The sequence below is a fragment of the Paramormyrops kingsleyae genome, chromosome 25 (assembly GCF_048594095.1).
Source record: "Paramormyrops kingsleyae isolate MSU_618 chromosome 25, PKINGS_0.4, whole genome shotgun sequence".
Classification (NCBI taxonomy): domain Eukaryota; kingdom Metazoa; phylum Chordata; class Actinopteri; order Osteoglossiformes; family Mormyridae; genus Paramormyrops; species Paramormyrops kingsleyae.
This window is the reverse complement of record NC_132821.1, coordinates 2,074,176-2,090,965: the sequence shown is the minus strand read 5'-3', so window position 1 is coordinate 2,090,965 and position 16,790 is coordinate 2,074,176. Positions and strand designations below refer to the sequence as shown.

General features: G+C 46.7%; 1 long non-coding RNA gene across 2 annotated transcripts; it reads right to left on the bottom strand.

Annotated features, from left to right (window-relative positions):
• Positions 1-509: 509 nt before the first annotated feature.
• LOC111833168 (uncharacterized) lies at positions 510-3,227 on the bottom strand. Of its 2 annotated transcripts, XR_011985823.1 has the most exons (4): positions 2,904-3,227; positions 1,237-1,470; positions 854-1,129; positions 510-744 (listed from the first exon to the last, which is right to left on the bottom strand). It is a non-coding gene; the product is annotated as an uncharacterized lncRNA (long non-coding RNA). The 2 variants fall into 2 exon arrangements; XR_011985822.1 differs by having other exon boundaries at positions 510-1,129.
• Between the last annotated feature and the right edge of the window lie 13,563 nt (positions 3,228-16,790).

The window sequence follows — 16,790 nt, the reverse complement described above, 5'->3', positions numbered from 1 at the left end:
ACAACTCTCAGCTCTCCAGCATCGCTCTCTCCAAGTCCTTTGCGGATTCTCCAAAGCCCGGGACCTTCCCAAGGTACCGCTCCACAGGCACCCCCTCCGAGTCCTTTGCGGATTCTCCAAAGCCCGGGACCTTCCCAAGGTACCGCTCCACAGGCACCCCCTCCGAGTCCTTTGCGCTATGCCCAAGTACACGCTCCGCTGGACCGACTGGGACCTTCCCAAGGTACCGCATCAGACCCAGCGTACGCTCACACTCCATCAGGTAACCGACCCAGTCAGCCCCCGTCCTCAGCTCCGTCCTCGGCACCCTCGTAGCATGGGGCTATTCCCACAAAAACCCACTCATAAGCACACAATTCACTCTCCTCAAATAAAAATAAATAAATAAATAATTATTAATTAATAATAAATATTATATTAATAAATAATTGATTAATAATAAATAAATAAATATTTTAAAAAACCTCTCCCAACGTCACTAGTCGTTGCTGGCTCACAGCCAGGTGACGTCACGCCCCAGACCCGCCAATCCAGTGAATTTTTGACCCGTGACCTTTTAGACCTTTGGGTCATAAATCTTTTTGAAAGAAGCGGCATTCTCCATCTCTCTCACCCGTATGTGTCCTGCATTGCTGCTCTTTCTTCTAATGGGATCTCGTCTGTGTGGTCTGAGTCAGTCTGATGTTTTCTTTTTCTTATTTTGGGTGTTGAAGTGCGCCTCACATTTTCAATTCTGTTCTGAAACTGTTTGACAAGGGAAAGGTAGCCTGTTCCAACAATATCACACTCTATTACATCTTGCAGAGAATTGGGATATTTTTTTTGCAACGTCAGTTGAATGTTTTCTACCTACCTGTACATGAGGGCATTTTTCCATCATCTCAGTCACAACAATCCGGACCATTTGCCTCCTCAGTTTTGGACCAGGTCTTTTCCCCCTCTCAAGAGAATGCATCACTTCCGCAGGAAGTTTACTCCATGGAATTTCAAAGTTGTCATCCCAATGTGTGTCACGTCCTGGGCTGCTGGAGGAGGTTGACGATAGACTTCGGAGTGAAACAGAGCGATGACAGCGATTGGGTAGGTGAGGCTTCCACAGATGATAGGGAGCTGTTCTCGGGAGTTTGGTCTTTAAATGACCAAAAAATATGATTATGAGTCACACTGTATGTCTGTCCTTGACCATGTCTGCTTTTGATTTTGAATAGTTGTGTGTTGTATGGTGTTTTTACTTACATTTCTGTTTCCAAGTAGAAAGAAGCTTTCTGGTTTGTACAGGTCTTAATGCAAATCAAATCAGCCTCCATTACGGAGCGTAGATCATCATCCATCTCGACTCCAATGGACTGCAAGTGCTCTTCCAGGACGTTTTTGTTTACTGCTTGAAGTTCTGGTAGGACTTCCATGATGGCGACATCTAGGAAGGTTCGCTCTGAGTCACTCATATTTGCACTGAAGAAGAAATGCCACCTCCAAACAAAAAAGAAAAAAATATACAGTTCATACACTTAACAGAGCAGGGATATGCATTAGGTAACACTTATATTAATGTCAAACTATTTACAGCGAGAAGTGAGCTATTAATTGGACTTTGTCACAATACTGTGCTTTAATGGAATGACTTGGTGTCCATCAAGAATGTATGATACCATCCATCCATCTGGGTGGATGGATGGATGGATGATACCAAAGGATAGAAATCAGGCAGGTCTTTAATGTTGATACACTGTAACCCAAGACTGTCCTTTGTTACAGAATACAGATGGTATTCTGAGAGGAAGATGCCTTTGTGGATATCCATCAAAATATACACAGATGTGTCATTTTGACTCAAGATGAGTAGAAGTTCACCAAACTCCATATACTCGTCCTTTCTGTACACAGTGCCCTTGTACTGAATGTCTGTGGTAACTGTGGTATTGCTTCCTGAAAAGGCTAACTCCCTGACTGCATGCTTAATAGTGTCACTGTAGAGGTTGGGATAAAAACGCACAGCTCTCCTTCACTTGCAGTAGTTTACGGCGTTCTTGCCCAGCTAAAAGATAAGCCTGATACATCTGATGACGTGCTGACAAAGTTTGACAAATATTTTTGAAGTTTTTCAAGTGTCTGGCACATCTTTTAAAATAACTGTTTACTTTCAAACCTGAGTGTCCATAACCTCATCAATGGACCAAATTTCAACAACACTGCTGAATAATGGCGCAAATAGTGGTGCTTGGGTTTTAGTTGAATTTCAGGAAACAACATCTTTCTCATCTCCTAATATTTTTGGATCAAAATGTCAATGCTATCGGACAAGGAAATGCTCTGAGCACTAATAAGATCTGCAATGTCTTTCAACTGGAGAGATAACTGCCATACTTCATCCTCATGGTTTTGCACTTTGTCACCAATCAAAACTGGCAGCAATCTCAAAAGGTCCCAGTTTTGAACGGCTTGCCCTGATAACTTTGCCCAGTCAGGTTTGACGGTACATGGCTTTGTGAGTGCTTCGGATCCTTTATACTTAAACTGCTTAATGTGCCTGTGTCTTAAAATGGATGAGAGAGGGATATAGGGCTCTCGAAGGAACAAACAGGCACGCTTAGGTTCACTCAAATACACTTTAATAAGTAATACAAAATGATCTCACATTAACACCAATACTGAGCTATCATATTGAAGGCAATGCAAAATAACTCGTACTACAACGGATATCAAATAATATATATCTTATAGCTAATAGTATTAGATGCAAAGGTATGAATATATATAGAAAAGAAGCAATAATACATAAAAGCAAGGAAACATAAAAAGTTACGAAATATTATCACAAGCGCCGATAATTTACTCGCAACAATCAAGGGAAAGCATAAGCAGTTGCAAAGCTATTTACACTCGGACGTGCCATCATCACCCACCTTCATGGACTGGGGAGCCCTTTCAGTCCTGGCAGGAGACCAACACGTGAGTTCCGAGAAAGTGCCGGGCGATGCGCGCTCTATCCCACGGCTGAACTCCAGTCAGTACTGGGATCTCCCCCTTCCTTTATACTAAATTTAGAGTTTGTTGGAGTGCGCCGCTCCACCGGGTCCGGATGAGAAGGGAACACGCAAAGGAGACTCTCAGTTTGATTATAAATGATGCTTTTATTTAGTAATGCATTCTATTGTTAATGCCTCTTATTGCTTTAATGCGAGCCGGCTCGGGAACAGACTGCCTACACACCCCCAGTGTGTCAGCTCAGCGTGTTCCGGGTGGTAAAGCTTTACGCAGTCTTATATACTTGCATTATTCTGGGTTACTTCCTTGTTACATTGTAGCACACAAGCAAAAGAATAAAAGTCAAGCTGGTATATTTCCATTACGCAGTCTCTCATATCTACTGGGTTCTCGGAATCTTTGTTGTTCACAGGTGCAGACATACTTCTCGGAACAAGATTCCATATAAGGGGCAAGCAGAACATTCGTGGTTATAGGTGTGAGACTGTTCTATGCTTTTTGCAGCAGCTCAATGTTTTGCAGACATATTTCCTGTCGCGCACTCTGTCAGCTCTCCTGCCTGCCGCCCCCACAATTTGCATGTGGGCAGGGGGTAAGCTGGCCAGGCTCACCCCTTCCCCCCAGGCAATACATGGTGCTCCAATTCCCCCCTTTTGTCCGAGTGATTCTGCTTGCGATAATACAATACAATGGGCGTCCTGGCGCCAGGTGACTTTGCGCAACGCCTCCCTGTTCCCCCCTACAGGCAATATAGGGTGCTGTATACCGACCCCCCACCCTATCTCCCGAAACCAAGATAAGCATCCTGGCTTCTTTTATGAGCCCAAGTTATTTATGGTAAAGTTAGGTTTTACAGGGGATCGTTAAATAACGTGTTCGTGCAGTCTAGTGACATCTTGGGTGAATCATGGAATTAATCCACAATTACAACTTTCCAGAATATTATAGTAAAGTTAATTCCATGTCACGTGGGTGACATAATCGTCTGCAAATTCATCCTAATACAGCCTGTTTAAAAGGGAGTATGTGAACCATTTTTTATTTTTTATAATGTTATTCAGGTACAGTGCTAGATCATATGACACGACTCCTTCAAAGAGGTCATGACCTAAACATGGCGGGAAACCAGGCTGGGATACGTGAAAAGACTCAAGGGTATTAAAGATAGAGTTTACCTTTATTCCTCTGACGTCTTGGATGTTTTCAGCCTGGAGATCAACAACAGCCACGTCATATGTCTCCAGAGTGCGTGGAGGACCACAGGCATTCGGATCAAGTTGTCCCCTGTCATGAATGCCGGCGGCTCGGGCACGGGAGCGTGGCATGGTGCAGGCACAAAAAAGGGTGGACGACCCACTGGCGGCTCCAGGAACACAAAAACGGGGTTTATTAAACAAAACTGAAAACACTATAAACACAACTAAACCAAAAAGACCACAAGGGGTCAAAAACAGAAAGGGGATTAAACAAGACTAAATAACAAAAACCGAATACACGCAGAACACTAAAAATATCAAAACCATCAACCAACGACAATCATAGACATAGACAATGAACCACTAATGAACTAAACACAGGCAGGAACTTAAATAGGAACACTGAACAGAGTAACGAGGCAGCAGGAGTGAGACAAGCAATTAACCAATTGGGGAAGGTGCAGGACAACGAGCAATCAGGAAAACACACAAGGGCAGGCACAAGAACAGGAAACAGGTGGAACTAATTAACTCAGGGAACTGGGATGGGAAAACTAAGACTGACAAAGAAGGAAACAGCATCTACACTAGGGGAATAACAGACAGGTAGAAACACAAGCAGGGGCACATAGAACTGAACCAAATACAAATCACAGGAACTAGAAAAACTTATACCAAAAAACACTAGGGAATTAAACAGGTAAAAACACAGGCAAGGGCACAAGGAACAAAACCAAAATACAAAAACAGGAGGTGGCGGGATTCGAACACAGGACAGAAGGGTACTCAGACAATCACATGCTCAACACGTTGAGCCATGTGGCTAGACAGGTGACAGGGGAGAACAAAGACTAACACAAAGAACAGGATGACCAGCAGCACCTGCTGGTCAAACAGGGAAGGGACACGGAAGAACCACAGCAGGGGCTGACCCTGACAGTCCCCAGCAATACAGTAAAGACCCCCTTTTACTGTGCGTCTTTTTAGCAGAACCCGGGGGATTCACTACCTCAAATGAATCTTTGTACAAAATCAGTTTGAGGCTTTCAGGGTTTTCATTAAAGAACTGGTGACATTTGAAATGTTTTCCATCATATAAATTCTTAAAAACCTCTACATCAGGATCTCCAAACTGTTGTGACTGTGTATTCCTCCATAACTGTAACTGTAAAAAGCTTTTCAGAGTCTTCAAAGATGAGGGATATTATTAGTCAACTTTTAACATTAATATTCCAGTAATTCTTAAAAACCTCTACATCAGGATCTCCAAACTGTTGTGACTGTGTATTCCTCCATAACTGTAACTGTAAAAAGCTCTTCAGAGTCTTCAAAGATGAGGGATATTATTAGTCAACTTTTAACATTAATATTCCAGAAATCGTTATCTGCGGGTTTGGTACCTTCAGATCGGAAGCATGCTAATATAACACCCATATTCAAAAAAGGGGATAGAAGTAATCCAGCAAACTATAGGCCAATCAGTTTAACTAGCATTACTGGAAAAATAATGGAAGCTATAATCCAAGTGAAAATGGTAGATTACCTGGATGCAAATATCATTCTGAGGGATAGCCAACATGGATTTAGGAGAGGTAGATCCTGTTTAACGAATCTACTTGAGTTCTTTGAGGAAGCTACAAGTGAAATTGATCACAAAAAGGCCTATGATGTGATCTACTTAGATTTCCAGAAGGCCTTTGATGTTGTCCCCCAGAAACGGCTCTTGCTAAAGCTCAAAGTTGCAGGGATTTTAGGAACTGTGGCAGCTTGGATCGAAAACTGGTTAACTGACCGGAAGCAGCAAGTAGTTATTAGAGGCACAATGTCACGGTGGGCCAGCGTTCATAGTGGGGTACCGCAGGGTTCAATTTTAGGACCACTATCATTCCTAATTTACATTAATGATATTGACACCAATACATACAGTAAACTGGTTAAATTTGCAGACGACACCAAGGTGGGTGGTGTAGCAGATACTGATCTAGCAGCAGAGAGGCTACAACAGGATCTGGATTTAATTAGCGACTGGGTTGATACTTGGCAGATGAAATTTAACACAGATAAATGTAAGGTAATCCATGCAGGGAGCAGAAATATAAAGTACAGATATTTTATGGGTTCCACTGAAATAAAGGTAGCTGATTAAGAGAAAGATCTCGTTGTGTATGTTGATGCTTCCATGTCCCACTCTCGCCAGTGTGGGGAAGCAATAAAAAAGGCCAATAGAATGTTGGGTAGAAGGTGTGTTGAGTTTAAGTCAAGGGAGGTGATGTTACATTTATATAATTCCTTGGTAAGACCCCACCTAGAATATTGTGTGCAGGTTTGGTCACCATACCTTAAGAAGGACATTGCTGCCTTAGAAAAGGTGCAACGGAGGGCTACGAGAATGATTCCTGGTCTTAGTGGAATGACTTATGAGGAGAGGTTAGCTGAGCTGAATCTGTTTAGCCTTGAGCAAAGGAGACTAAGGGGGGACATGATCCAGGTTGTCATGACCTGCTCGTATGATCCTCGTGTGTGCCACGCCCCCTCATACCCTACGCGTGCTACCGCGATTGTTCTTATTTTCTGCTTGTCTTATGTATTTAGTCCGCGTCTGAGTTAGTTTTCCCCAGATCTGTCATTGATGTTAGTTCGTCGCCGTCTGCCCTGTGTCTTTTACCTTAAATAAACTCGTTTACTTCTGCATCGTCACCTGCCTGCCTTCGTCCTTCCTAGCGATCATAACACAGGTCAATAAGATTCCAATGGGTCTGGATGCTGTTCAGCCAAATGGCTATTTCAATATTAGTTTAAATACTAGAACTCGTGGCTATACGTGGAAATTAGTGGGAGAACATTTTAAAACTAATTTGAGGAAGCACTTCTTTACACAGCGTGTAGTTAGAGTATGGAATAGTCTTCCTGCTAGTGTAGCGGAAGCTAAAACCCTTGGTTCCCTTAAATCAGAGCTAAATAAGATTTTAACAACTCTGAGCTATTAGTTAAGTTCTCCCCAAATGAGCTTGATGGGCCGAATGGCCCCCTCTCATTTGTAAATTTCTTATGTTCTTATGTCCTGTGAAGAAAAGGCAAAAGTTCGCAACACTCGGGAGCTCTGCTCATTTCTTCTGTATTTGGTTTGCTTATTGTCACGGCGTGTGTAGCACGGAGCGGGTAAGCAGGCGAACGGAAGCCAGGAATCGGGGAATAAGGGGTTTAATCCAAAACACAGAGCACAAAGCACGCAACATTACAACATCACATCAATGACCGGACTGGGGATACAAACGGAAACGCAGACTAAATACACTGAACTAATGACAACAATCCGAAACAGCTGTAAAACACTGGGATTCCACATGAGGTTAACGAGGGGGCATGGCACACATTAGGATCAGACGGAGCGGGGTGTGACAGAACCCCCCCGGTCTCGTCTCGTCCGTTGCAACGGACGAGACGAGACCGGGGAACAGGACCTGAAAGTCAAAACCCAAAAACATCAACGAGAAACAGGAAACAAGACAGAGACACAGAACAGGAACAAGAACAGGAACCAAGACAAAACCCAACAAAGGACAGGGAACGCAGACAGACAGATAAAGAAGGGAGACACAGAGGGCACAGAAGGAACACCGAACGGCGACACAAAGGGGCCAGGAGTGAACACAGGAACCACAGGAGGAACAGAGGGACAAGGAGCAAAAACAGGCGGGATGGAGGGAAAGGGAGGAGGAGCCAGGGGAGCCCAAGAGAGCCCAGGCGGGCGATGGGCAGCGGCCGGAGGGACCGCAGGCGACAGGGAGGAGGGGGGAGGAGGGAGCAGGAGGGAACCACACAGGGGCCGAGGGAACGGGACGAGGGAGAAACGGAGGGGACACGGAGGGAGCAGGAGGGAACACCAGCGGAGGCAGGTAGGAGGGGGAAGCCGTGGCAGGCGACGGCGCAGCTGGAGCCGGCGAAGGCGCCGTCCGACGCCCCGCCGAAGCAGGGGGGCCTGGAGGCGACCGACATGGAGCCGGAGACGACGCCGAGGACCAGCACCGAGGCACCGGGGGGGGGACCCGGAGGGGACCACCGACCCAGAGCCGGAGGACCCACAGGCAGCCACCGAGCGACAGCTAGGGGCCGAACTGGCGAGCCAGGGGGCAGGGCGGGCGGGACCCGGGCCCGACGCAGGTGTCCCCGCCCTTTCCGGGAGACTGATAGGCAGGGACCTGGCCGTGGTCTGTCACACCGGGGTGACGGTGGAGGAGTCACAGGGGAAGTCAAAGGGGTAGTCACAGGGGAAGCCACGGGGGTAGCTAAGGCAATCCCCGAGGGGTCCCACTCAAGCTCCCCCTCCGACTCCACTATGGAGGGAGGAGCATCAGGGCAGCAGTCAGGGACCTCCTCGGGGACAGGAGCATAGGGAGTCGTGGGGGGCTGAGCTGAGAGCTCAGGGGCCGCGGGCAGAGCGGCGGCCTCAGGCGGGGCCGCGGGCAGAGCGGCGGCCTCAGGCGTGCGGCCAGCTGCAGGCACGGGAGTCATTGGGGGCGCAGCTGCAGGCACGGGAGTCACTGGGGGCGCAGCTGCAGGCACCTTGGGCGTGCGGCCAGCAGGGGGTGCTACGAGGACCTCTGGAGACTGAACAGGGAGCACAAGAGTCACAGGGGCCTGAGCTGGAGTCACGGGGAGCACGGAAGTCACAAGGGGCTGCACAGGGGACTGGGCAGGCGACGCAGCAGGCGCCTCAGGAACCACGGGGGGAGCTGCAGGCGCCTCTGGAACCACGGGGGGAGCTGCAGCCTCTGGAACCACGGGGGGAGCTGCAGCCTCTGGAACCACGGGGGGAGCTGCAACCTTCCAAAACCGCGGAACCCGCGGAATAGCGTCCTTAATGGCCCTGGCCCCTTTAAGGGCCAGGCGCGTCCCGGACTCAGGCTTGGGCAGTGAAGCGGCGGGCGGACGGTCTTCGGGCGTCCGCTTAGACGAAGCGCCGGTGACATCACCCGCGAACACCGCCGGGTGGAGAATCGGGCTGGGATTCTCCCAGCGCGCAGCAGGGCAAGCGGCAGAAACAGAAACGGACCTCAGGAAGAGCTCGTCTGGTGCGTCCTCCAGTTTGTTCCCTTGCCTCCTTCTCCTTCTGCGCGCTGGCGCTGCCAATCCAGGCACCCCGGGTGGCGGCTTCGGTTGCCGGTCAGCTTCCGGCCAATACAGGCTGGGGTCACAGAAGGCGTAGTTCGCTGGGATCATCCTCGGAACCCCGGGTAAATCCGCCCACAGCCGGTGCACCGGCGAAGTACCTGTTTTATATTTCGAGAGTCCGGTCATTCTGTCACGGCGTGTGTAGCACGGAGCGGGGAAGCAGGCGAATGGAAGCCAGGAATCGGGGAATAAGGGGTTTAATCCAAAACACAGAGCACAAAGCACGCAACATTACAATGTCACATCAATGACCGGACTGGGGATACAAACGGAAACGCGGACTAAATACACTGAACTAATGACAACAATCCGAAACAGCTGTAAAACACTGGGATTCCACATGAGGTTAACGAGGGGGCATGGCACACATTAGGATCGGACGGAGCGGGGTGTGACACTTATTGGTTTTTGGACTATTAGTTTATGATGGTTTTTGATTTTGATTTCTCGCTTCGCCCCTCGGTACTTTCGCTTTGGTTTGTTTTTTCTCCTGGTTTATTTGATCTCTCGCTTGTTTTCGATTACTCTCTTTGCCTTCTCCCTTTGGTACCGTTGCTTGTGTTTTTGTGTGCTTGCTGTGTGTGTTTGTAGCAGGTGTGTGTAAGGAGTGACTGCTTTTTTGTTTTTGCGTGACGTGGTTTACTGTATGTTTGGGTAGGGAGTCAGAGTCTAGTGTTGTTATTTTGTTTCCTTTTGTTACACTTAGGGGTAGATTAGTTTCTGGACGTGTTCGTTAGCGGTGTTTTGTTTGTTGTTTTGGCCTTGTCACTCCTGAAATCTGTTACACCTGGTGTTTGTGAAAGTGTTTGTGAAAAATAAAAAAACATAAAAAAAAGATCGCTCTTGTTTCCCATGTTCCCTTTCCTTTATTCCCTGCTTGTCTCGTCTTCCCCTCTCCCTTTCCCTTACCTTTCTGGCAGTCCCCAACCCTAGACTGGGGATCGTAACACATGTTTCTCGGTAAGCTTATGAAAAGATGTGTTAAACAACTCCCTCGATTGGTTTGCAGCTTTTTGGATATCCTGCCTTCAGAGAGAATGTTTTCGAACACTTTCTTTACCTTGTCATCTGTCTTGCTTTTAAGACACCTCACCCTTGCGTATTTTGATAGAATGTCTATGCACTTTAACATGTATTTAAAATCATCATTCTGGTCCACGTAAGCCTACATGTCCACCAAGTCAGCTTGCCATTGAGAATCGATATTAGTCACAAAGACCTTTTAAAGTTAAATCTGATCGGTTTATGTAATGTGAATGCATCTTTACCAGACAGCCATGCTGCAACTTGCTTCTTATTTATATTATACACCCATTCTTCATCTATCAGCGATCTGTATAATCTATCGGGACCTCCAAAAGACCCAGGGTTTGATGGCATATAATAGACACATTTCAAGTGCTTGTTATCCATCGTAAACCTCTAGCAATAATGAAGTTGAAGTTTATTGTCATGTGTACCAAGTACAGCGTACAGAGCACAATGAAATTCTTACTTGAACCCCCCCCCCCCACACACAGACAGAACATAAGACAAGATACACACAAGACATAGAAGACAAAGACAAAGTGGTGTAGCAGCAATAAATAATAATAAATAGTCTAAGTTGCATAGTTTGAGTGTGCATGATATACAGTGACGGTGCATAGTGTGGAGGAAGTTGCACAGTAAGGGATTTTACCACAATTACTGATTGTTGAATAGCCTGATGGCACTGGGGTAGAAACTGTTCCTGAATCGAGTCGTGCGTGAGTGAATTGTCCTGAGTCTCTTGCCTGATGGCAGGAAAGTAAAAAGTGCCAATGCAGGGTGGCTGGGGTCTTTCAGGATGTTCTTGGTTTTCCTGAGACAGCGCGTGCTATAGATGTCCGTTATTGCAGGGAGTGGTGTGCCTGTGATCATCTGAGCTGTTTTCACCACCCTCTGCAAAGCTTTCTTGTCTTGAGCAGTGCAGCTGCCGTACCAGGACGCAACACTCCCTGTGAGGATGGACTCCACAGTGCACCTGTAAAAGCTGGTGAGGACAGAGGTGGACACCCCAGCCTTCTTTAGGCGTCTGAGGAAGTGAAGTCGTTGATGGGCTTTTTTGGTGACCGCTGCTGTATGGTCTGAGGACTTGAGGTTGGCACTGAGGGTGACCCCAAGGAGCCTGAAGCTGCTGACCCTTTCCACGGCACCTCCTCCGATGTAGATAGGGGGATGAGCTGCATCCTGCCTCCTAAAATCCAAAACCATCTCCTTGGTTTTGCTGATATTGAGAGAGAGGTTGTTCTCCTGACACCACTCTGCCAAGAGTCTCACCTCCTCTCTGTAGTCCTGTAGTTAAATATATCATCACAAAAGTGGTCGCGATGTTTCACCCTCACCCCACACCTGTGAAAGTACAAGGTGCTGTCGAGACACAATGACACAATGCTTTTAAAATCAGGACATTTATTTTTTATTTAGCAAGATTACATGCGAGTACAAAAACAGCCAATCACATTAGCTACCGGTTATATAATTACTATCAGGCGAAAAAAGTGTGAGAATCGGTCAACAAAATCACACATTCCAAACCAGCCAGAGTCTGCTCGAAGTTGTGCATATCCTGGAAATCACTAATTGCTCCATCTACAGCACACTTTCCCTTCAACTTCGCGTTTCAGCTCACATTTGTCCCGTACATTTATTTCATCTTTAAGCTTACATCTTTAAGCCTCGACAGCACCTTGTACTTTCACAGGAGTGGGGTGAGGGTGAAACATCGCGACCACTTTTGTGATGATATATTTAAACCATAGTCTATACAGCTTTTTGATCAACTTTTAAAAATTGTTAAAATAGTAGACATGTGTGCCTCCGCTGGCTCGGGTGATTCACAGAACACCCGACACAGGTCTCCTGCATGTCATCTTCGATGATCCGATCAAGGATTCAGGCCAGCGCCCCTTTGATTATCTTCATGGCAGAGTCGGTGATGCTCCCATCCACAGCATCTTCATATAATGACAGCGCCGCAAAATGGTCACAGAGCTCATCCATCGTCAGTGTAGGGGGCCGTGTTGTGTCCATTAGGTCGGAGGCCTCGTGTGGAGGTTGTTGTAACCCCGGCCACACAGCCCAGGTAGGACTCTGGGGGTGGTGGTGGTAGGCAAGGAGTACCATACGGGCCCCATGATGCGGTCTGCCATGGGGTGAGTTGAGGAGAAAGCTCTGGAGGGTTGTCCAGTCGCAGGTCAAAAGTTGTTGGCCGAAGCCATGATGGGTACTGCTGAAGGTACGGTTCAGGATTGCCCAGTCGCAGGCCAGAAGTTGATGCCTGAAGCCATGACGATTGTTTTGGTGCAGACTCTAGTAGGGCGGCTTCAGGAGATGCAGGGCTGGGTGATGTTGTCTGTTCGCTTGCCATTGCCTGCTGGGAGATGTGTCTTGTCCTGAGTGATGGCTCACAGGATGGCAGGGTTTTAATACGTTTTCAACATGGCCAAATACAGCCTTCTCTCATCTCATTGGCTGTTATCACCAGAAGTGGGTTGAGCCCCCCCACCGACCACACTTTGTTCAAATTTTTTTCTCGAGTTCTATACAGATGCATTATGCGAGAATATGAGGCACAGTGCGCCATGCTTGCGCTGTCTCGGCAGTTTGGGTGGAGCCCATGTCGGGTTAAGCAGCGCAAAGTTGCAAGTAGGTGTCATCGAACTCCTTGCGGGCTCTGTCTGTATGAGATTGGAAACAATTTGTCCAGCGGTAGCCATTTTGCCCCCAATTTGACAGGGAGGCAGCTCTTTAAAGAAAATAGTGTCTCTACGCGCATGTGCTACAGGAGAGAGAGCGCGTGCGCTCATTTTAAGAAGGATTACCCGCGTTATTCCTTGATTCTTGTTGTTGAAATGTTTAGGGCGCTTTACTTTATTATTCACATTGGCAGAAAAGTGCTTCATTACTTAAAAAACGTTATGGTTACGGGGTTTATTTGAAATAACAGATGCACTGTTGTTGCCGCCATTTTGAAATGTATGTCTGTGTGGGTGTGCCTGCACAAGCTTCGGATCTCCTAGGTCGTCATTTTGCCCCCGCATTGTTCAAACGGAGCGCACGCACATGGCCGAGCTGCAGCTTCGCATTTGGTGAAATACGTTTTCTATTTTACATTGAAATAAAACTGTTAAAATGTTTGTGCTTGTTTCGCCTTTGCTCTTTTGACAGTGTTTCGCTCGGTTCATGCCTCTACTTGTTTAAAAGTTAAAAGTTTGGTACTTGTGTCGTTTGTGCTTAAAGTATGGTGTTTGCTCTTGACAGTGTTTCGCTCGGGAATGCCTGTACTTGTTTAAAAGTTTGGGACTTGTGCCGTTTTGTGCTTAAAATACGGTGTTTGCTCTTTTGACAGTGTTTCGCTCGGGCATGCCTCTACTTGTTTAAAAGTTAACAGTTTGGGACTGGTGCCGGTTTGTGCTTCAAGTACGGAGTATTCTTTAAATTCATTTTGGTTAAATATAATGAGCTTACGTGCATTTTCTTTTAAAATATGGTGCTGGGCGCGGGTGTCTACACCGTGTATGCACTAGCTTACATTCAGTCTACTGTACGCTTTATTATTCCTTAAAACGTAATGAATAAATGTAACCATTGTTTTAATACAAGCTTTACATTACTAATTTAAATTTTAGCTAGGTTGTGGGGGAACGGGGGGCAGCTGGCCCTGCCAATCATCGTTGGGGTGGGGGTATGCAGCTGTATCTGTCATTCATCGTTGGGGTGGGGGTATGCAGCTGGACCTGTCAATTATTGCTGATGACGTCATAGATGAAGCCCTCATTTAAGCTCCGCCCATTGTACCAGGTAACCTCTCTCACAATTACACATATTGCACAGACCCAAAATACACATACATACATATACACATACATACAGATTGCACCAAGTGATGTAAATATACACTCACCTAAAGGATTATTAGGAACACCAACCTAATACGGTGTTTGACCCCCTTTCGCCTTCAGAACTGCCTTAATTCTACGTGGCATTGATTCAACAAGGTGCTGAAAGCATTCTTTAGAAATGTTGGCCCATATTGATAGGATAGCATCTTGCAGTTGATGGAGATTTGTGGGATGCACATCCAGGGCACGAAGCTCCCGTTCCACCACATCCCAAAGATGCTCTATTGGGTTGAGATCTGGTGACTGTGGGGGGCATTTTAGTACAGTGAACTCATTGTCATGTTCAATAAACCAATTTGAAATGATTCGAGCTTTGTGACATGGTGCATTATCTTGCTGGAAGTAGCCATCAGAGGATGGGTACATGGTGGTCATAAAGGGATGGACATGGTCAGAAACAATGCTCAGTTAGGCCGTGACATTAAAACGATGCCCAATTGGCACTAAGGGGCCTAAAGTGTGCCAAGAAAACATCCCCCACACCATTACACCACCACCACCAGCCTGCACAGTGGTAACAAGGCATGATGGATCCATGTTCTCATTCTGTTTACGCCAAATTCTGACTCTACCATTTGAATGTCTCAACAGAAATCGAGACTCATCAGACCAGGCAACATTTTTCCAGTCTTCAACTGTCCAATTTTGGTGAGCTCGTGCAAATTGTAGCCTCTTTTTCCTATTTGTAGTGGAGATGAGTGGTACCCGGTGGGGTCTTCTGCTGTTGTAGCCCATCGGCCTCAAGGTTGTGCGTGTTGTGGCTTCACAAATGCTTTGCTGCATACCTCGGTTGTAACGAGTGGTTATTTCAGTCAAAGTTGCTCTTCTATCAGCTTGAATCAGTCGGCCCATTTTCCTCTGACCTCTAGCATCAACATGGCATTTTCGCCCACAGGACTGCCGCATACTGGATGTTTTTCCCTTTGCACACCATTCTTTGTAAACCCTAGAAATGGTTGTGCGTGAAAATCCCAGTAACTGAGCAGATTGTGAAATACTCAGACCGGCCCATCTGGCACCAACAACCATGCCACGCTCAAAATTGCTTAAATCACCTTTCTTTGCCATTCTGACATTCAGTTTGGAGTTCAGGAGATTGTCTTGACCAGGACCACACCCCTAAATGCATTGAAGCAACTGCCATGTGATTGGTTGATTAGATAATTGCATTAATGAGAAATTGAACAAGTGTTCCTAATAATCCTTTAGGTGAGTGTAGTTGTATTGCACAATATACAGAATAGTGACATAATTTAGGAACCAGTTTGTTCAGTCCCTTCCTGAGCTCCCGCACCCCTAGCAGACCACCGTGAAGAATATAGCAGATGCTACCATAGTGTTGTAAAAGGTCTTTAGTGGTGTCATGCACAAACCACAGGACCTCAGCCCCCTCAGCAGGTGGAGACGGCTTGTGGCGGAAGTCAGTTACCATCTCCTTACTGGCGTTTATCAGGTGGTGATTCCTTCCACACTATTCAACAAAGTTGGCGATGACCCACCAATATTCCAGATCGTTACCCTTCAATATACATCCAACGATGGCTGTACCATCAGAGAACTTCTGGAGGTGACAGCTGTCCGTGTTGTGTCTGAAGCCCGATGTGAACAGTGTGAACAGGAAAGGGGAAAGCACTATACCTTGCGGAGTCCCCGTGCTGCAGACTACCACACCAGACACGCAGTCATCAGTTTCACATACTGTGGTCTGTTAGTGAGGTAGTCGGTGATCCATGCAGCCAGATGGCAATCCACACCAGCTCCCTTCAGCTTCTCCCTTAGCAGTGACGGCTGTATTGTGTTGAAAGCACTGGAGAAGTCAAAGAACATGATTCTCACAGTGCCTCCAGTGCTCTCCAGGTGAGAAAGGGACCAATGGAGCAGGAAGATGACCGCGTCCTCCACGCCGACACCTGGTCTATACGCAAACTGAAGGGGGTCCAGCTCACTGCTCACAAGGTGTTGAACGTGATTGAGTACGATCCTCTCCAGGCACTTCATCAGATGGGACATCAAGGCTACTGGCCAAAAGTGACTGGGGTACGCAGTCTTGGGGACAGGAACCACACAGGAGGTCTTCCACATGGTGGTGTAGGAATTATTAGCTCATGTAAATTTTAATATCTCCACCAATATGTTTGAATTAATTAAAGTTTAATTAATAATTATTTAATGCTGATTATTAATCAATTGTTATGCCGAATGGTCGGCTCCTCCAAACTCGATTGCGGTATCCCTGTGAGTCTGTTAATGTGAGACTTAGATGGGATTCACTAATTACCAGTATCGCTTAGTAACCTGGGTTAGAAGGCTCGTCCACCGAGCTGCATCACCAGGTAATGTAAACGATTGGTAGCGAAGTCCCCCTCACGGCCGATGAGAGAGAGTCTCGCGATGTTTCAGGCGAGTTTGAGGTTCAGAGCGTGTAGCAAGATCGCACAGAGGCAGGGACTTAGTGTGAGTACGCAATGACGGAGGCTGAAGTTGTGTAAAAGACATGCATTTATTCCTAGCT